General features: G+C 40.1%; 1 protein-coding gene across 1 annotated transcript in view; it reads right to left on the bottom strand.

The window, feature by feature from the left end:
- LOC124154658 overlaps positions 1 to 22,603 on the bottom strand; it is a 67,063-nt gene extending 44,460 nt beyond the window's left edge. Inside the window, exon 1 of the mRNA XM_046528513.1 lies at positions 22,379 to 22,603. The gene's annotated coding sequence lies outside the window, so the exon portion shown is untranslated. The remainder of the gene's footprint in view (positions 1 to 22,378) is intronic.
- Positions 22,604 to 23,015: the final 412 nt, after the last annotated feature.

Below are 23,015 nucleotides of genomic sequence, written 5' to 3'. Positions count from 1 at the left end.
CACGATGAGAAAGTCCCATGCTTCGCTGTAATATCGCTCCAGATGCAACAAAGATGGATCCGAAAAAACCCATTGTTGTCCTTCCCCATCATAATTACGTCTCATTTAGTTTCATCACGTTCCTTGATGATCATTTTTCCCCTGATTGCCCATTATGCTGAACGCAGGCCGTAGCAGAGAAATTGAGCGAAAACAATTAGGGAGACTGACACAAATTGGGTCATGTTATTCAATGTGTTTTGGATGACACACATAAAAGACGGAGATGACGAGAACCAAAAGATAATATCTCATTATTATTACACCAAAAAATTACTCAAATGAAAAAAGAATCCATTCAATGGTCAACAAATTCCTGAAATTCCTTAATGTATTAGATTTTGATAACCAAAATACGAAAACAAGCGAAAAAAATGATGTTCGCAATGATTTTTTTGAGTGAGAAAAACTAATTAATTACCACCAGATAAAAAGGCTTTACTTTATTCTGGCAAGTTGGGTCAGGTTAGAATCATCTGGTTACGTCGTCGACTTCATGAATGAATCGAAACCAAGGTCGACAAAATATAAAGCGAGAATCACAAATGTTTTTCTCCACATTTCTATGACATAAAATTGGCTAATTCACTCTATGCTGTTTCCTCTGCCAGAAACACCGCAAGTAAACATTAAAAAATTTTTGCAATCGCCAGATGTTTTCAATTGAGTGGCATAAAATTTGATTATTCGAAATGAAATGCTTCCCATTTCTACTATTTGAAAATAAATTTTCATTCTATTTAATAAATGGCGCTGAATTAATATGATTGTTTCGCCCGAAACACGACGGTAGGTACAAACGATAATTTAAAAAATTTGAAATCCGACTACGAGGACATGTTTTGACGAGCGGCCTGATAAATTTACGAATAATTACATTGATATTGAATGGTTTACGGCGTGGTTACGAGAAATTGCTTCATACTGAAATGAAAAACAGTACATTTCACTCGCATAATTTTACGCGACTGGTTTTGTTGACGAGTGATACCATTTGGTACAGGCACGAGAAATGCACGACCATAAATGAATTGAGTGGATGAATAAAAAGAATTATAGTGACAAAAAATGTGAGCTTAAGCAGATGTAAATGGATTAAGACAGAACATCGTAAAGAAAAAAAATCCCGCGCAAAGAATTTTTAAATAAAATTCCATAGACTGAAATGCGTCCAGCTTTTTCTCCAAATTCAAGAGATTCCGCTCAGAATGAAATAATGCTTGTCTGAGTAATGAGATGCATTCAATTGAGGCCCACTTTCCTTTGCATTCCGGACTGGATGGAAAGAGATCGTCGAGGAAGGAGCACGTTGACCCACGGGCCATCCCTCGCCGATAACCTACATCAACGCATTAAATTAGCGAACTCGATTGGCGAGGCAGAGATCTCTCCCAAGGTGATCTCCGTTCAAGAGCAGCAGCAGCAGCGCAAGCGAAAGGTCGCCGGTGTGAGGGGGGAAAGCAGAGCATAGAGGGAGCAAGGTGAAATTTCGCCAGCGGCGACTGCGAGTGGCGCCACCGTCTCACTCTCCCAAAGCAACCCCCCGGCATGCATGGCGCCGGACAAACCCCAACGGAGCAACAACCCACGGCAACAACACAGCGGAGGCCTCGTCACTAGGGCTGTGCGAGACTATCGACCACCCGAGAGTCTCGACGGGAAACTTTCCGAAAATTCTTTTTGCTATGTTTATTTATGGTAACAAAGGTTCATAGTAACCTGTCAATTTTAGTTAATTAAATAGTAAAATGTGCTTAAATTGTCAATGTCGATCTTTTATTACAACTATTATTGGTTTTGGAAATATATAACATGTCTTAAAATAATCTTTTTGTTAAATTAATTTCAATGTCTAAAATAGAAATAGTTTTATTTTTTCGAGGACCCGGGGTCTCGACGGGTGTCGAGAAATCTCGAACGGGCGAGACTTCTCGACTCTCGACCTAGGCGAGACTCTCGCCGCGCCGAGAGTCTCGTCCCGACGATGCCGAGAAATGAAATTCTCGTCTCGGCGGTCGAGACGAGACTCTCGCACAGAACTACTCGTTACGCAGAGCCTTGATTTATGTTGCGCGCAGTTTTATCGCTAAGCTAGCCGTAAAATTGGATTTGTAAAAAGAATTCTCGCTTAATGCCCAAAAAAGGTGAAAGAAATAAAGCTATCTGACTCTGGTGAGGCCTCACTTAGAATATGCTGCTAGCGCATGGGACCCTTACGTAGTAGATCTAATGGCTGAAATCAATCGAGTACAGCGCAGGGCGGCCAGATTTGCGATGAGTTGTTACGACAAAAAGTGCAGTGTTTCCAGTATGTTGCACGAGTTAGGATGGGAATCTTTACAGGAACGTAGATCGACGTATAGGCTTAACTTACTTAGGAAATTCGAAGAAGATATTTTCTCAGACGACGTGAATCATATCCTTCGTTTACCATCGTACTATAGTAGACGTGACCATGAGAATAAAATAAAAGAGAGACAGCAAAACAGAGAGATGTAATATGTCATTCTTCCCTCGCACTATTAAGGATAGCAACGTTGTCTCAATTGATAGGATAAAGGCGTCGCTCGCTAGGATCACTCATTGCACGTTTTTCTTTCCTTAGTTCCTACCTTATATGTATTTGCTCTAGGAATTACTAGCCATTAGCAAGTTTTTTATGAATAAGCATGTATATTTTTCTAGTATGCGTAATATTTCTATGACCGTGCGGTGTGCATGTGGCGGCCCTCTTGTATGCTGCATGTTGGTGATTTGTCACCCCCTGCCAAACACCCTAGAGGTGGCTCGCAGGGTATTATGTAGATCGCTTTTCAGAGCTGTCCGCAGTGCAGTAGTGATCAATTCATTTCCAATATTCGTAACAGGATATTTGCACTTATCAGAAATAGCATCGAAAAGTTACGAATTCACTGGATTGTATCGTTTCGGACATTAGCATTAGCCCTAATAACAGCATGTCATTTGGAGATACAATCCGAAGATTAATTAGTTTTGGTGAGGGTAGAGCTCCCCCCGGACTCGGCTGCGGACGGAGGTACTTCACACAATCAAATCACGGTTGGCGCTTTTGGTGCCTGCGACATTTGCATAATCTATCCGCTGCATTTTTTTGTCTAACGAGGATTTTCTGTCCAAATCAAATGAATGGAGAGGAGCGTGTCCCCAGATTGAAGTTGTGACGAGTTTTATCCCTCCCGCGCCTCAGCCGTGACGCTCGTGTGACGTCACCCACACGCCCCTCGCCCATTGGAGGCGTGGGAGGAATCCCAGACTGTCCTTTTTTTCACCCCCGAATGAATGCACCGAAGAATGCGGCGTCCTTGTTGTCCGGCGGCGCGTGAAATTGAAGGAGCCTATTTCCACCCGCGCCCATCCGTCGGCGGAACAAAAAACACGAGCGCCTCGTTGCCTTCATCTGTTTCATTCGTGCTGTTCATTCAAAATAACCATTCATATTCCGATGGCAGATTTACCAGTCGATCACTACATGTGTTGCCACCCACCGTGCATTAAGTGAGTTAACAAAAGTAGTGTCGCTGAGGAGAGAGCGATCCTTATTTCACGGGGAAATAATATAATTATAATAAACGGCCTGTCAAACGTAATTCAAATAGGTGATGTTATAAATAACCTCAAACTAATGCATATTTTGATAATATTATTTATCGCGATTGTAAACAGTCTATTGGACATATTGAGAACATTAAATGGTTCTCCGTGCACTCATGGCCACACTAGTCTTCGTCGTGATAAAAGAAATTTACATTCACATCAAAACAACGTTTCGGTGAATCTATTCACTATATTAACCCCTATGAAAAAATTGTATAAAACTGTTTCAAATTTTTATACATTGCCATGGTAATGTATAAGAATGTATAAAAATTTGAAACAGTTTTATACAATTTTTTCATAGGGGAAGGCATAAAAACGTAAAACAAAACCACTGGAAATACTATTAAAATTATATTTATATAAATTTAGCGGCAATTTTTGAAAAGTACACCACTAAAATTTTTTAGAAAATTTTTAAAAGTTTAAAAATTAAAGGATTTAAGGAAAAAAATACACAGGAATAAAAACTGTAAACTTGCAAAGAAAAAAATTAAACAATCTAAAAATGTACTCTAGTCACATTTTTTTCCTTTCTCTAAAGAAGACTCTTTTAAAAATTCAAAATACTTGTTATAAGTATGATCATTTCAAATTAAAAAAGTGGGCAGCAATATGTTGGGGAATGTGCAGAAAAATTGAATCAGCTTTTTATTATATATCCTAGACCCCGTTCGCTAGTTACGCCACTGCATCTATGGGTGTTCTGAGTAGTGCGGCGAAAAGATCAAGGCCTCTCCAGCGAGAAGAGATCGCTCCAGTTGGGAAGTAGGCAGGTGGCCTACTCTCTCGGAAGAGAGCGATGCCTCCACAACAAGAGGGAGGCGCCACCTTTGCACCCCCTGCCCTGCGCCCATTCCCACCTTCTCCACCGAAATTCCTCAGCAATAATACCCCATTACAAGTAATGAGTGGTGAGACACCCTCAAACCCATTCACCTCGATTGCCCAAGGAACACGGACTGTGATATTTTTACAAATTTATGATGTACACTTCATGCAAATGTAGTCTTATCTCAATCATGTTTTTTCCATAGTGTGTCATAGACTAAATCCCATGTAATGTAATTCAAAATTATGTAAACATAATTAAATCGTTTAACTGACCTGTGGGATTTCGCTATTCGCGAAAATTCAGTGCCCAGAATTATAAGCCAAGTAAATCACTGCATTCATTATAAGGATCATATTATCTCTTTCCCTTCCGGTTGTAATCACAGAATCATTATACCTCACCTGTTTTCAATCCATTGATTACATGCGCATAGTTTTTTCCGTGCTTTGTTCGGACTTGGGGATTTCGAAGCTAATCAATTAATTTTTTTCGTATGGTATCATTTGGAGAGAATGACTTAATCATACAGGAATTCCCATTGGCATTCTACATCATTGTAGCTTGTTTATGCAATTTATCTACCTATGCAGCAATGGTTTATTCGGAACTCTAGCACACACTCTAGCAGGAATAACGTCAGATTTCTTGGAGTGAGATCTTCATCCAACGCCAAGTAACGGACCTTCGCAAGGACGTTCAGACGTTGGGTAATCGTCCTTGAAAACGACCGATAAATCGGCTTCATGAATGAACAGGCAAGGAATCGATGATTTAATATTTTTAGTGAAAATAAACCGTTTAATTTTTTCCATCTAAATTTTCCGTCTATAAATTACGCGAGGGGACTTTGACGATTGTTTGAATGTCCCTCCCCCTTTTGTTGTCCTTCATGAGATGTCCTGAGATCATGAACAGTCGCATCACGTAATTAATCTCTAACGAGATTTGTTCAAAATACGCAGTTTCACTTAAAAAGTTTTTGTAAAAAGTACTCCACTAAAAGTCAACAATATTGGTGTAAAATTATTGAGTGGTTTATGGAAAGGATGATAAAATTAGTTAAAAGAATTTCATGCTAATAACAAAGAAATAAAGATTTTTTTATTCGACTGGCCTAAAGTCACGTCTAGAAGTCACCTCTACGGTCTCGTCTCGAGGAAACACTGTCAGGTAATCGTATCAGGGATTATTGCTATACATTTGAAAAACATCGAGTTCTGCTCTCACGAGGACGATTCAAAACATATTTTCCTAGTCTTACGCTGTGCACGGAAAAATGCATAGCACATGCTAGCATGCATAGCACAGCAAGCATAGCACGCACAGCACGCTGTGCTATACATGTTTGGTGAGAGATAAAAGAAGTTTGGAGTAAAAATTTACAACTGCAATTAAATTTTGACATGGATAAATACAAGATTAGTTGGACTTTTTGAAAAGCAAATGGTTTAAACTAGAACTGTCGTCTCGGACAACAAGCAACGCGGTGAGAGCCTCGAAAACATGATTGCGTCCTCGTAAGAATTACCAGATAATACTGTATGGAATGATGACAGAAGATGATTCGGGAGATAGGCGGGAGATTTCGAGGCTTAAAAATAATTAGGGTAACATTGTCTAAAAATTACTACGAGCACTCATTTCCGTTGTTTGTGGCCCTAAATTTGTTGCCACTAAGGCATTTGTATTTATTCAAAGTGCTTAAATTGTTTTTTTGCCAGAAGTAGAAACATGCCGCGTGGATCTGATAAATATAAATATAATTTCGGCAGTGAGTCATTTATAGTAGCAAACAGACATAAGTTAACATTAAATAAACGCTGTTTTCTTTACATGGAGCCAAAGTTATTCCATTTACTGCCCGCTATAATTAAAAAAAATAAATCCTCCAATGTAATGTTAAGACTTGCTAAAGACTGGCTTTTCTCGCAAGAAATAAATGAAAATTTATTTTGATGTTATTTATTTAAAACACTCATGTATCATTTACTGCATTATTATTTTTTTATTGGAATACATTTTGTTATTTGATGGTGGCTCCTTTCTGGTCCTATGACCTTGGAGAACACCTAAAGCTCCTTCTCTTGTTATTTTTTGAATTCAGATAGAAACAAAATGTAAATAAATTATTATAATTATTATTATTCTTTATTTTTACACAAGAGTTACTTGGAGGTCTGCCAGTGGCGAGCCTTGCCAAGACACTGCCTCAAGTTAGAATTCATTTAAAAACAATCTAACTGTTCTACATGTATCCAGTATTACAGATTTTTGAATGTTATATACTGTATTTCTTTTAATTTTTAATTGTTCAATTCCAAATTTAAGTGATGAATGTATTATTCCTGTTGATGATATTACTATGGTGATGTTGGTGACCGCGTCCTGTTTCCAGATAATTTTTATTTGCCTTGCGAGGTCTTGATATTTTTGTTTCTTTTCCTTGTATTTCTTCTTAAGGTTGAGGTCAGCTGGAACTGCTATTTGTATTATAAAGGTCTGTTTTTCTTGTTTTTAATCCAGATTTTGTGGAAATTATTGTCTTTTGGTGTATTCATTACCAACTAGATTCGTAAATTCGCTAATTATGTGCTCTATCGTCTCACTCTTTTCATTACATTTTCTTCATTGGCCATTTTATTATTATTATAGATGAGGGAAAGATTTGAAGATCCTTCCGAGGAGGATGATGGGGGAGAGGGGATGGGAGGAATGGAGAGAGGCAGGTGTTGTGTGCGCTGTAATCCACGCATCATGTTCCCCCATCTCACACGCCCTCACTTTCTCCTTCCTCTACGTCACGCAGCCGCGCGTGAGTCACGCACGTACGCACCGGCCGCGCAACGTGACATCGCTGCGAGGCAGCGTGCACTTTTCCCACGCGACGACAAAACGATCCGATGCACGCACGCCTTGGGAAATACACTCGCACGCATCCGTCTCCCGGGCAACGGAGTGGAGGAAAATGAGAAGCACGATTCACGCACTTTCCCGATCCATGAACAGCGACTGAAACGTGCACGAAGAATCACAGATCGATCCCGTGAACGTATCCCAAGTTTCGCCCAGGGAAAAAGGCTCACCAATAGGCCACTTTCATCTATTCCGTATAAGATAGCCGCACGGAGTGGGAAAGCGGACGTTGAAAAGGGGGTGGGAATAATTCATCAGTTTCTCGCTTAACTTCGTGGAGTTTCTCCATGATGATGGGAGTCATAATAACTAGGTAATAGATCACACACAGCGTCATCAAGTTAAGTATATTTGCTGTAGGGGGATGCTGTAAGAAGTCACTTATCGAGTCAGTAAACCCGAGTCAAAGCCTGAACCAATGGAAACCCGAGAAAACTTCTTGAAATCAAGGCTGCAGAATTTTGACGCCAAATATGTCTACAAGTTGCAGCCGCGATGAATTGAAAAAACGGAAAAATACGTTTCTCCCCATTTTTCATACTTTATCACAGTCAACATTCGAAATAGAATGTTTAAGGAGCACATTTACTGCCAACTAGATTGTATACACCAAAGGTAAAATTCGACTTGAAAAAATAATTTTGCTTTATCGGTATTCGAACCTGGATCTCCATAGATTTCCGGTCAGGTATGCTATCTGTAACGCCACCAAGTTATGTTCCTCTGAGGGAAATCGCAGGTTTGGTTTCACCAAAGAAGGTGTTGTCGCCTCAAGTCCACACTCTGGCACAGGAAACGTAGGTCGTACTTACTAAGGCACTGTCAGCAGTGGGTCTCACATTGGCCTAAGAGCATACTCTAAGTGAGGCCTTACCAGAGTCACATATCTCAGAATGCAGGTACGTACTCATAATAGGATGGTTTCCTATAATTTTTTTATTGCCTAAATCGAAAGATTATTACTCCTGGAGTTTATTTCACGCTTTTAGATTTTTAAATGACGATATCTATTTTTCGCGATTGAATGAAAAGTGAAAATTTTCAAGCGCGCGAAAACGCGACGGCTAAGTATGAATGCTGGGAAAACGCCGTGTGACGTCGTTCTGGTTCCCGCTGCCGCAAGTGAGGTGACCTTGGTGCGAAGCTACGAGCGCGCCGCTACGATGCAGGCTGCTAGCAGGTAGCAGAGTACCCTGCTTGCTGGTAGCGCTTGGCTTAAATAAGGATTATTAATACCTTATCAAACGAAGAAAACTGCCCGACCATAGGCAGTTGTAATGGGTGATTATTAAGAGATGTTTCCCTGAGCTCTGAGCCTCATGCATGCCTTGGTAATATCATACGATGTAAAACTCCTATCTACTCGTATAGAAACTAGGTCCCTGTGACGTCACGTGGAGTGGCATCGCATCGGCGCCAATCTGGCCATTTTCAAATGAGGATAAAATTGACCATTGCCATTCGTCTAAACTGGGATTTCTAAAACCAAATAATTTTTATATTTTGAATACACTATTGGTGGGTAACGAATCGCAATCAATGCCTTTCGTTTTCTTTGATGAAGGAAACTACCCTATTATTCTATAAATCATGCAGACGACCTCATTTTTGTGTACGAGGGCGATTGAAATATGGTGGGAAGAAGAGGTTGTGTAGGCCTGCAGGATAGGAACCGGAACACGCGATTCACAGTGGAAAACGGGGACGGGGCGTTGGCGTGCCAGTCATTATCTCCGAGAAGAACGCCGCACAAACAATTGCCCGACACTTTTCGTGCGCTCCGTACACCGAGCATGCTCTTGTGCCGTTTCCCACCCATCGCCCAACACTTTCCTCGCCGAGAGGCAACACAATAAACACGGAATGTCACGGAATTAAAGCATACATACATCTTCCATATCTTTTCTACTTCCCAAGCGTTCAAAAAGCAAAATTTTGAGATTGAACCCTAACTAACATTTGAATTAAACGACTCCGGCTTTGGAAAAATTTTCCCTCCAAAGAAAAGAAAAAAGCAGCAAGATCAATGTCCTAAATAATGAATATCTTTCACTACCAATCGCTAAATAATCATATCACCGGAATTATTTCGTCCATGAGTAAGATGTTCTTCCTATTTTATTAATTTCATAACTTAAAGTGAAAATTATTAATTCAGAGTTCATTTTTAAGTTTAATAAATAACAAACAAAGATATTTAGAGACATAAATATATCGATAATGTTCTTCTATAGGTGTCCTGTTTTAGATATTTTTAATATTTCTAAACAAATCGTAACTGCTTCGGCATACTGCTTCAGGTGCCAAGTGAATATGTATACGCAGCAACGACAAAAAAACCAAATGCTTTAATATTTGACGATTATTAGTAAACGTCATCGGTCTCTCCTGGTCTTGAAGAAAGTCTACAACTATAAAATTTCTCGTTAATTATAATATGAACCCTTTAATAGAAGGTTTTTCCGCAGCAAAACTCCAATTCTAAAGTCAAAATCTTGAATCTTCTTCAGCTTTTCACGATTTCAACTCACAGGTGAACTGTTGTGTACGTACCGACGAGGAGGAAACCTCAGACGGCGAATAGGGTAGTTTCCTTCATCAAAGAAAACGAAAGACATTCATTGCGATTCGTTACCCACCATTAGTGTATTCATAGTATACAAATTATTTTGTTTTATTAATCCCAGTTTAGACGAATGTTAATGGTCAATTTTAACCGCATTTGAAAAAGACCAGATTGGCGCCCATGCGATGCCACTCCACGTGACGTCACAGGGACCTAGTTTCTATACGAGTAGATAGGAGTTTTAAATCGTCTGATATTACCAATGCATTCATGAGGCACTGAGCTCAGGGAAACATGTCTTAATAACCACTTATTAAAACTGCCTATGGTTGGAAAGTTTCCTTCGTTTGATAGTGTACTAATAACCCTTATGCAAGCCAAGCTTTACCAGCTGGCAGGGTACTCTGCTACCTGCTAGCATTCTGCGTCGTATCAGCGCTCAAAGCCTTGCCCCAAGGTCACTTCACTTGTGGCAGCGGTAACTAGAACGACGTCACACGGAGTTTTTCCAGCATTCATACTTTGCCGTCGCGTTTTCACTTTTCATTTAATCGTGAAAAATAGATATCGTCATTTAAAAATCAAAAAGCGTGAAATACGTACTCCAGGAGTAATAATCTTTCGATTTAGGCAATAAAAAATAGTAAGGAACCACCCTATTATGCCACCCGAGAAAGATAGAGAGCCCTCCAATTCACTCGCGTGTCCACACAAATGAGAGATGTCCGCGGGAAGTCAACGGTCCGCGATAATAACGGCACATGAGGCGACGCGTGAAAGTGAAATGCGGGCGGCGTGATTTTCAGGCGCAATCGAGTCACCATCCTCCAAGAGGTTTTCTCGGGTGGTCCACCAGATAAGGACGCCCAATTGTCAGTCGCACTAATATCATCATCCTTCAATAAGTTTTCTCGGGTGGTCCACCAGATAAGGACGCCCACTTGTCAGTCGCACTAATATCATCATCCTTCAATAAGTTTTCTCGGGTTGTCCACCAGATAAGGACGCCAACTTGTCAGGCGCACTAATATCATCATCATCCTTCAAGAAGTTTTCTCGGGTCGTCCTCCGGGTCATGGAGTGAATTTGTGCCGATGTTTCGATCCTAGACTTGAGCACAATTATCAAGGCGGATTTGAAAGCCATCCAGTCCGATTCTCCAAATTTTCCCGCTTAATGAGCGAGTAGTGATCCTGCTGCCCGTGAGAATTATCCACCTCTTCAGCGGAAGTGATAGTGCATCAGAATGCACTTAGCTAGAAAATGCCACAATCGAGTGCGAAGGGATCAGTGTTATCTTTCCAGTGCAATTGAAGGAGAGGATGGAAGACGGGCCACTATTGAGCGCGTACGATGAAAAATAAATTTATGAAGAACTTCTAACGATTCAGGCCTGATATAGTGGAAGTTCGACATATTGAAATGAAAGGTAGTTGCACTCTTCCACAGTAATTAAATGCGTTCGACGCATTTTGGTCTCACGGAGCCATCATGAATGGTTTCATGGGCAAGAGCCACCATGGTCTTATACTCCGTGAGACGAAACGTGTCGTACGCGGTCAATAATTGCGGAAAAGAGTCTTTCTTTCCTTTCATTTCAATAATAAGCAGTGGCGCCGACTCCATGGGGCCTGAGGGGGCCCGAGCCCCCCCAAAAATTCGTTACAGATGTGAGGAAAAAATGTGTCAGGCTTGTCGATTTTCCCCAGAGTGTCCAGATATCGAAATTCGAGTGATCAGGGTTCTAATGTTGATCATATGACTCTTCTTAAATGCTTAAAAAACTGAAAAATTCACTACTTGTAAAATTTACCGGGGCAATGTCCCCGGCATGAGCCATCCCAATATTTTTTGTAAGCCGGACCCTGACACTAAGCACCCCTGATACTAAAAAAAATAATCCTAACCTGGCATTGGGAAGTGTCCTGATGGAAAACTAACATTGAAATCGAGACATATTCTTTTTCATTTATAGTTTCATTTTTGCAGTTTTTATAACTTTTTATTATTATTAAATGATTTTTTAAATTTTTTGTTATCTCTTGCACATATTTTTTTATTTAGAAATATTTAGTCAACGTTTTTCTTTCTTTTTGAGCTGTTTTCTTTTTTCTTACACAATTTTTTTGATTGACTGCCAGCGGTGGCAAAGGGCCAGCCGCCATGACAATAAAAGATCACAATATGAAACCCATTCCAGGAATTGGTCCGCCTTATATAGGTGGACCAATATCCCTCACGGGCCAACAGATTCGTGATTGGTCAGCGGAGAAAAGTATGTCAAGTGAGCACCTTGGTTGCCTGACATCATTCCACCTGTTTTCCGTTCTCCTCTTCTCAATTTTTCCTAGCAACGGTTTCCACGTGCTCCTTAAGATTTGGCCAGAGTTGCTTTATATGTATTTCTTAGTGCATCTGAATTTCAATGGCTTCTTTGTTGATTCGGTTCACAGCAAAACTCCGTTATAGCCAAGTACACAATATTGAATTTCTTTTATTGCAGCTGACATTAACGATGACAGGAAAACTATTTTGATATTAATGGTAATTAAATTTTTCTCTCAGGAAAGAAATTTTATCGCATTTTTCTGGTTTCCTCATTTGCAGCATTACATCAACAATTTGAATAGACATAACAAAAATATCCTTCCCCTATGACATAACTTAAGTCTTTCAAAATTGTCTGTTTCACGATATTGAATCCACTCGTATTTTCGTTTATTTAGTGGAAAATAAAAGAACCGATGTAATCACCGATTGAACCTTCGTTTCGTTTTGCTCAATAGGTCATCGTTGTGAATACACTGATGACGCATTCACGGAAGCCCACAGTAATTCTATATTATTTGAACTGTACTCATTATTAAATCCAAATTACGAAAGGTTACCGCTAAAACTGCAGGCTGTAAAAATGGTTACGAGTAGCCCATTCTCTTTACAACAGTAAAAATGTTACTGCATAGGTAGGTATTATATAACATATCTTCTTGAAGGTAAGGATAAACCTAAGCTGAATTAAACCAGGGTGCGGTTGATCCCTGACTATCTGGAAACTAACTCAACTAATTCATACTGTGCCTTGACATGAAATGGTAGAGTATTTGAAGAAGGTGATCGTCAAGTCATTTTCGCCTTAGGGAAAATTAAGGAAGAAAGAGTGGAGAGAAGCCCGTTGCGGACAATAACGTGCTCTTAAAGAAAAGTCCCGAGGAGAACACGGCTAAACTTCCAATCCAACGTAAGTGCCCTCCAGGAAGAACTGAGGCAGGGATTGAGATTTTTATGAAAAATCACCGTCATAGTCGGACTTCAAAATCGGCTCCAAGGAACGGGAAGCCAAAACACCAGACACCACACCAACCCGATCCTCCAATGTTTTATTTTCAATTAATGTTTGGGACAAGGGTCAGAGAACCAGCAATTAATATGCTATTAATAGACAGGTTATGAATGTCTTTTTTTCCGCGATCAATAAGAGATTATAACGGCTGCGATAGAACTCATAAATAGATTGCATGACTTGTAGTGTAGCCTACTAATTTATTGCATGTTTCTAATTTTTATTATTATTTCTAACAGCTTATGGTAGTATAATTTGTTAGTATACGTGACGCTTTTAGGACTGTGCGGTGTGCATGTGGGAGTCCAATTGCATGCTGGTGATTGAATACCCCCTGCCAAACACCCTAGAGGTGGCTCGCAGGGTATTATGTAGATTTAGATGCTATTTGTAGGAGACAAACAACAGATATGATCATTTACGCAATTAGGGAAGAATAGGGAGGGAATGGTGAAGAGAAACTCCCGGCGTTGGAATTAGCCTTCTCTTAACGAATCCGCCTAAGGAACCAAGGGTTAACGTCCCATCCGACGGACGGAGTCTTGCGCCTGAGGTTTCCTCCACATAGCCCTCAAACAGGGATCGGGTAGTCTTTAATAAATCTCTGCGACCGGCGGGATTTGAACCCAGGCCCACTGGGTAGGAAGCCAACGTACCAGCCATCACACTCACCCGATCCCCTGTGGTCTTTTTTTCTTTGTTAATAACAAGGAAGGATCCAGCAATCAGTCCAAACCCATTGACCGCGTTCGCGTTGCCGTCCGATGGACTCGAAAACTGTTCGACCACCGCCAGAAATGCCACGCGTTTCCCGAAAAATAAATTCTTCTGGAACTTCCGCAGCGGAGGGCGCACGCGAGACACCCTTCCTCCGCCAATCAGACCAGAAAAGAGCGGAGACCTTCCTCCGCCTAACAGGGTGGTCTGGCGGAGGAAGCCCGGGAATCGGGAACACATCGGGAACAAGTGCGTCCAAAGGAATGGGACTTCAAAGTTATTCTGGGAATGGGAATCTCCCAATAGCAGCGATTTTGCATAACCAATGAGAGTTGTAATAGGGAGTAATGTTTAAGATAAAAGTAAGTAATTGACCGAGATAGTAATGAGGACGTGTTAAGAAGAGCGGGAGAAAAGAGAACCCATGTCGACACCCAATTGAAGGCCTTTGTCGTTGCAATTCTATTGAACGGGGAAAGTGAGCTCTTCGCATATTTGGTATAAATTATCCCATTTTTATTTTTTATTTTAATTTCTAAATTAATCGCTATTCTATCTTTCTTTTGTTGCAAGTTGCAAATTTGGTCATTTTTAATTTTATCCTTTCTTTACCATACTTCGTTTATTAATTCAACATTTCAAATTAGAAATATCGGAAGAAGTAGAAGGTATAGAAAAGACTCATTGCCCTTGTTAACCGGTCTTTATTTATTCTGGCCGGTATAAAAAACAAAAACAAAAAAAAAGTTCAGGTCAAATTTTTCTGGAAAATATTCTTCTGTAAATCTTTCAAGGTAGATCTTCGTCGACATTTGCCTGTTACGCTAATATAAAAAAAATGCATTTAAGAAAATAATGAGGCAAAAATTTCAAAGCCGACATACATGAAAATGTTGACCAGGGTCTACTGTATGATAATTTCATGATAATGGCATAAATTATAAGCGGGTAATTCGCCATTTAAAAAAATTAGTCTAGTGGGAGATGTAAGTTCTAATTAAATGGGAATCCCAAATGATTTCCAAGCGTTTTACGTTTAACTAGTATAATGACGGCTTCAAAGCAGGTAACTTTTTTATACAAGTAAGCAATTTTAAACTTTCCAATGGCACGCAATTTCGTAATGAGGAAAATGTTGGAATCAGGAAAATAATAGTTTTCTCAGACCACATGCATTCCAAAGATTTTTCATCAAGAAACGGTTAAATAACGCCTGGAAATGACGGGATGTTTTTTTTACAGAAATAAATTCGCAAGGATCATACGACTCGCGACATAATCGTGGTGACGAGCCGACACAAGTTTAACGGTGCGTCCAGAGAAATCCGATGCGTAAAATGGCCATTTAAGCGTCTCCGCTGAAAAGTGAGTGGCGACTGCGCGAATTTTTCCCACGAGTGGATGCCGTTAGGCGCCCCTAGCGGCCAGCTGAGATACCACTCGTTCCTTACGCGACCGTGACTCCGTAACGGCCTTTAAAAGGGATTAACTTCAATTAGCGACACCACTCTGATCTCGTTTCCAACCCTTTATGCGCAAAAAAATCAACTTAATTTCAGCGGGAAATTCAAACCGCAACTACGATCGACTACGCCATTGGCGACTTTAATAACCCCATATGAATTCACGGCAGCAGATGAATCATTAACTGGGTGACTGAAGATTCCTTTAATCTAACATATGTCTTTTTTTTAATGATAACTGCCTTAGCGCGGGCTTTACAACGCTTAATTTCCGTTACGTGCATCTATAATCCCATGCAATGGTGTTCCTGAGGCGTGAGAATATTTCCATTTCCTCCAATCTCTGTCCAACTGTTTTTTCTCTTTTTTCAGAGTGAGATAATGTTTGAGTCCTTAAGTTGGTTGGTATGGATCAGTAAGGGTAGAGCTTAACCTAGAATTAGCAACAGCAGACAAGATTTGAGGATTATTATGCGGGATATCAATTTTATCTCACTCGGTTGAGATAGGTGAGGGTAGAGATCTCCCCAGACTAAGGAAGAGACAAATGTTTAGGGGCGATCTTGCATCTTATTTGGGTTGCCTATGCTAATGTTTTATTGTCGAGTCACACGCATTGGAAAATCATATTTAATTACATCAGCAATATATATTTGTTAGCAATATTCTGAAAGTTCATTACGCATCTTTGGCGATTGCCAGACAGTATGAAATGTAACTATATTGAAAAATAAAGTGTCAGAGGAAAGGTGACCATGAGTATCGCGGATAGGTGCAACTAGGGAAAAGTTTTTGGGAGGGAGGGCTTCACGCGGCTTTTGATTCCGGGACAGTGGCGCAGGCGGGGAAGGGTGGGTCTGCACACCCCCCCGAAATATAAAAGCACAACTTTTTTCCTTCATAAAAGAAAACAAAATATTGAAAAATCGTTAATTTACCAAATATTTCTTTAAAAAAATGAAGTTTTTTCGATTACGAAAAGTGTTACAATTAGTTTAAAACCCTCTACTTAGTACCCTGTTTTTCAAAAATTTATCCCCCTGCTTTTGGACCACCCCCGAACGAAATCCCTGGCAGCACCACTGCTCCAGGACCCTTAAATCAACAGCCAAGCACTCTACCAAATGGACTACCATTCTTCCCTTTATTTCTCATACTTTAATATTATTTATCTCTTTTCCACAACTTTATAAGGAACCGTGGAGGCCAAGTGGATAGAACTCCCAGATGCTAATATGAGGGCCCCGCGTGAGTTATTCGGACGCCCCCAAAACAAAATCTTCGCAGTGCGAGGGAAAATAATTCCTTCCTCCTCACTTCTACCCTGAATGTGTGGCATTACGTATCTGTGCCTTAGTCTGAGGCGACCCCTACCCTCACCTATCTAAACATACCTTGAGGTTGAATCACTGACAGAGATTAAATTGGCATCCCTCGTAATGATGCGTGATAAGCCTTCCTATTCCGCTCACAAGCACGGCTTCGTTTGTGGCAGCTCCCGCGCGCCGCCGTACGCCGTTATGTTTCCTCTTCCCTTGCAGTTCCGAGTTGTCATCGCCGAGGGCAGAGAATTCTTCTTTGGCCGATCCCTTAATTGGCCGCGCCTCCCCTCCACCCTCCGCACTTTCTTCTTCGCATCCCCTTTCTTTCCGACCCGTCCAAGATTTCACCGTTGCTCCCGCACCGATCGTGTTTTTCAACTCAATCTTTTCTCCATTAACGTCACCGTCTTGTTTTTTTTTTTTTTAGCGTATCCGAAAATATTCCGCAGCAGTGAAATCGCTCACACTAGTGTTGAACTTATTTTTAACTTTAAACCAGATTTTTTAAGAAGCTAAGCACATGCCGCATTGAATCTCCCCATACGCTTGCAAAATGCTTCCTTACCAAAGTTTGGGCTCGATAATGATGAGAAAATTACATAATATACTCATTCCTCGAGATTTTTTCCATTGTTTATTGCTGCAAATACTACGCGGATAGACACTATATATGAGTCTAAAACTCTGGGATGAGAAATATTTATCATTTACTCCACTTAAGAAGACAGCAATAGCAGATGCCTATGCCATTCAGTTTGAATAATTCCCGAAGAAAGTTAATCATTTTCCCGCAATAGATTTAATTCAATATATTTTTTATTCGTTCGGATTATGTCTTGTCGCTGCTATATAACTCCAGCTCTTATCAATACTAATAAAAATTTAACTATTTCCAAAAGCATTATTTTATTTTCCTACGCTCATGATACATTATATTTCTATTTTACAAGTCAGTAAAAAGTGAGACTGACTAAGTCCGAGTACAGCAAAAATCGAAATCTGGACATAAATCAGTTTTTATTTTTTTTAATCTTGTAGCGCCCTTGAATATTATTAATGCTATCGTCACATTGGTACAAATTTCTGGTTAACAACTAAGAAGTGCGGCTGGGAAAAATACGTTTGGAAAGCGTAAGACGATCACTGAAAGGTCACCCAACACAAGGTCAATCTTGAATTTGAAATTAAGGTTATATTCGGGAAGTTCATTTAACGGCTTTCATCGGTCACTGAGGACATGGCCATTCACCCAGACGCCAAATGGCAATCAAGAGTATTCCACGCGTATTAGATGGGAAAGATAAGTTTTCGCAAAAATCTTTCTTATTCGTTCATTCTCTGCCAAGTTTAGAATGAGAAAACGCGAATGCTAGCACCATTTTTGCACGAGTCGGTGACGTTACAAGAGTTTTGGTTCATTTATTCTATAAGGAAGAACAGTTCATTGAGGGAAGGAATCGTTTACGATTGTGTAAACAGCTATGACCCATGCGAGGCCCATGTAAAAGATGAGGAGCTGCGAACGTCTCGAAATGAGTTTGTGGCGTCATCAGCTCGTCTACGAGGGGGTTAAGGCCGTCGCTTTTTCGCCACTAATTCCTGGTGAAGTAAATGACGGATCAGAAAACGAAAAAAAATCTCTTTATTTTTCAACACCTTTCACAGCTGAAAATATTTTTTTAATGTTAACGAGTCCATTTAATCGTTTCCTCCGCGAACGTTTTGCGGCATTGATCACATCACTCCTCCACCTCAGAACATTTAAAAAACAGCGATCGCACCAGGATATCCGAGGAATGCACCTTCCGGAGAAATCGAATAATTCGCGGGTCTGGCTAATCTGGTGATCACAATGCCTGCTGCTCACTTCCTTCGATGTATCTATCTCCTTTGCGCTTCCTGTTCTCCGAGCAGACCTCGACCCAGCGCACGACCCAAGCAGAGCCAGAGATAACGAGGCGGGAAGATTGGTCGATGGACCCGATAGATAGACTCCGGACGCAGGGAGGCACACTTTCGGAAATACACTCCCAAAGTGCAGCACTCACGAGTGCTTATTTCCACAGGAATACAATCCGTGACGATATCCCCCTCCCCCCTCATTATTCCTCGTAAGTCAAGGTCTCTCGATGTAAAAACTCGCTTAGCGCGTGTCTATAACGTTCAGCTTAAATGCGCTACTCGCTTTTTTATACGACAAATGATAATCTACTTCAAAACAATTGCCTTAAAATTAAACTACCACGACAGTATTTAAATAGCTCTCGTGAAATTTAGTCGTTTAAAAAATAAAAAATGCTAACTCCCAGAGGGGAATGATCAAATGAATACTGTTAAGTCGTAATCATTTTCAAATGAAGCTTTGCTTTGCTATATCATATTATATTCTGCGCATAATATTGTAATTAGTTGGACCCCCTGGTCCCTAAAGGTCCACCAAGAAACAAGGAAAACGTAATAAAAAATATGCACCGCAGGCTTAATTTATTTTAATGTGGCACAGCTGCGGGATGGGGTGATACTATTAAATGCGTAATATTATTCACACCAATTTAAATAAGAATAAAATGGGATGAGTGTAGGGGATAACAGCGAGGGGGCTGTATCCAAAATGAAGACTACATACGTCACTGGAAACTAAGGTAAATTCACAATTTACTTCTCATGCCACACAAAAATGAACCACTTTTAGTAACCATTATCATCGCACTATATCATATGACTCAGATACATATACTCACTTTAATACAATCATGTAGGAATGGAAATAATCACTTTCTGTAAAATTGAATCGTTTAAATATTAAATCGCTAAATACAAAAGTATTATTGTAAAAGTGCATGCAGCATAGTAATTATTATTTTTAGACGTAGCATAGCAAATATATTATAGCTGCGGGTGTTATTATAATTAGTTGATTTTTTTCAAAAAAATAATGCCGTACACAGCTAAAAGTAGACTGGTATATGAGCACTCCCCCTTACATGGCTTTAATCAGAAGAATGCCATTCTCATTGCACAGGAAAATAAAATTTCACTATTCCTTTACCTACGACACTGATCTTAACGATTACATATGTATCTTCAATCAGGACTTTGGAATGATCCACTAAAGCCTATTTAATTCTGCCGAAAATTATAAATATATAAACGTAACCATTGCATGGTAAATGACAAAGATTACATTTTAATTCATGAAATACGGGGGTGTAGCTCATAATTGGATACCCTTACATTTTTTACACGACGAGCTACAGAGTGATAACTATTATTACGTATGTGCGAGTTACCAATGGAAATTAAATGGAAGTAATATGTCATTGAAAATAGATAAAACTTTAAAGGAAGGTGTCATACGCGAGGCTGGCATTACATTCATTCGGGTAGATGTTTTGTATCATCAGTGCCAATTGACGACGGAAGTACATTATATCGGGGTAAAATATTGTTGCGATCCGCAATGTTTTTCGCTGTAGAAATTTATTCTTTCGGCAGTAAAAGACTTTGGAGTGCAAGACTGCAAGAACCTCCCTACAAATTTCGGTTATAAAATATCAATATATTGTCATAGCAATCATAAAAACCAATAATTCAAGAACTTTAGAAATATAAACTGAAAAAACGTGGAAAATCGGTTTTTTATTTAAAAAAATTTAGAATCATCATTCCATCTGCAAAAAGTTAAATATAGAAATGAAACCGATATGTAGTAAATGATTAAGATTACATTTTCGATTCAAGAAATGCGGTGTCTGGCTCATTATTTGATACCCACAAATTTTTTACACGGAGAGCAACTGAATAGCATACTATTGTGAGCAGTGGCGCCGACTCCATGGGGCCTGAGGGGGCCCGAGCCCCCTCAAAAATTCGTTATGGGTGTGAGGAAAAAATGTATTGCCGATTTTACCCGGAGTGTCCAGATATCGAGATTCAAGTTACCAGGGTTCTAATGTTAATCATATGACTCTTCTAAAATGCTTGAAAAACTTAAAACTCACTACTTATAAAAATTCCCGGGGCAAGATCCCCGTTTTCGACCCCCTCAATATTTTTTGTAAGTCTGGCACTATGAACACGAATATAGATAATATATATACGAGAAAAAATGGTAATGAAACAGAGGCAACATGTCATTAAAAAAGACACAACTTGCTGAGTAGGTGTCATACGCCGGGACGTAATTTACCGTGCACTACTCTGGCAGTCTCGAGAAGACGTAAGCGCGACGCTGTTCCCGATAGATGCGAAACGAATGACGACAACAAAGCCGCTGCCACCGGCTGCTATGGACTGAGAGCTCCCTTCCCACGTTGTCGTCTATAGACGGATTCGCGCGCCACCACGAGGTATTCGCCGGTCGCACGCTCCAAAACTTCGGATCTAATGACTGAGGTAGTCATTAGTTCCGCGGGGCCAAAATTTAATAATGCACCACTCAGTGACCACAAATTAATTTTCAAGTCACCTACTTGACTTTTTACAGCGAGCCTAAAAAATCAAACTTTATTGCACGATAGACATTAAATTTATCTTTCCATACAATAAGACATTTAAGTATTTAACCTCAGAAGGTAACCGAGGAGGAAAATATGACCTTACATAACCAAATCTCTATGATAATTAAAAAACTTATTGTCTCTAAAGGACAATTTTTCTTCAATGTATGAAACAGGATAATATTTTTATGATAATATATCAACAATTTCTGAGGAAAAGAAAAAAAATAGGTCATGGAATCAACCTTATCGCCGGTATCACGCTTTTCACTCGCAATAATGGAGAAAAAAATACTTAAATTAATTTTACCAATATGATTACAACTAATGGAGACAGCTGACCTTTTCAATGCACCTGGTCGCATAAACAATACTTCAGATTATGCAAGATGAAAGAAGCTAACCGGCAGATGAAAACGAATATTCTTGGTTTCGTATTTAATTTCTACATGTTTTGCATTACAGCGATCATTAAAAATAGGCAATGAAAATATAAAGTCTATGCGAGTAAATTCCAAGAATAATAACTGAAACAAAATAAATATTCAGGAGTGCCCAGCATGTAGATGTATTTTGTAACTAATGAATATATTATTGAAATAAAGACTCAAATAACTATATTATGAAAGCAAACGTTATAACTACTTACTGGAGTTATTGAAAACACATCATACATTGGTTTTATCAATATTATAGCTCAAAAATACATAGAAAATATTTCTGTTGAATAAATTAACTGCTTCAGATGTTATTTTAATTGGATATAAGAAAATAAAATACTCTGCACTGATAAATGAAAGGTGAAAGAGCAAAAATATTGAAACCGAAAATGCGATCTCTGTGAGAGCAAATATGGATACAAAAATGTCCACGAAAATACAGACAAGGGCATGCGGAAAATAACACATAAAATTAAAGCGACATGGCCGTTGGAAGACTAAAATATGTAAACCGAAGTACAGCTAGAAACAATGATTCACGGACTCACTAATAATGAGAACTTATAAGGGTATCGCACCCTCCTCATCTCATGAGTAGGGGGAGTCAAAGGGGATATATAGAGACTGACCTGTTCGTGAGTCTCGGCTTTAGGTAAACCAAAATCCTGTCTCCAGTCGAAAGAGCGATGACTTTCAGAGGATTTGAGGACTGCAGCAACTTGATCGCCGGCTGTTGGACTGCTGAGGAGTAACCTTTGCTTTGTGTATCCCCTTTGGGGAGGGGAACTGCTGCTGCCGGCCGAGGGTTGCGCGGCGGAGACTTGAACGCGCGACGGAGACTTCAACGCTCAACGAACGCGTGGTGAGCACTGAGCGCGGATCCGCTACTCTCGCTGCCGCACCTCTCTCAATGGAAGCCGTGCAGAGGGAAGGGAGGAAGCCCTCTCCCCCTCCCAACGTGCCTGCCCATAAGCCGGCTCCCCCTCCCCCTCGCCACACACTGCTGGAAACAGCCCACTTTCACGACCTACATAACCGATGGCTCAAACTCTCTTCCTGCCCACCCCTCGCCGCACCTGGAGAAAAAAAACCACCCTCCCTCCCCATCCCACCGTCCATTCTCACTCTCTCCGTCATTCTCGCCGTCCGCCTAGAGAAATCTCTCCCTCCGCCTCTCTTTCCACGAAACTTGTTTTGATTTGTCACATAGCGACGGACGGCCATCCGATCCGTCAACTAGCCGTGGGCCAAGTGCTCCTGCTTGTT

This window comes from Ischnura elegans, chromosome 2 (genome assembly GCF_921293095.1).
Source record: "Ischnura elegans chromosome 2, ioIscEleg1.1, whole genome shotgun sequence".
NCBI lineage: Eukaryota > Metazoa > Arthropoda > Insecta > Odonata > Coenagrionidae > Ischnura > Ischnura elegans.
Note: the sequence above shows the minus strand (reverse complement) of the source record. Positions and strands in the feature narration are given on the sequence as shown.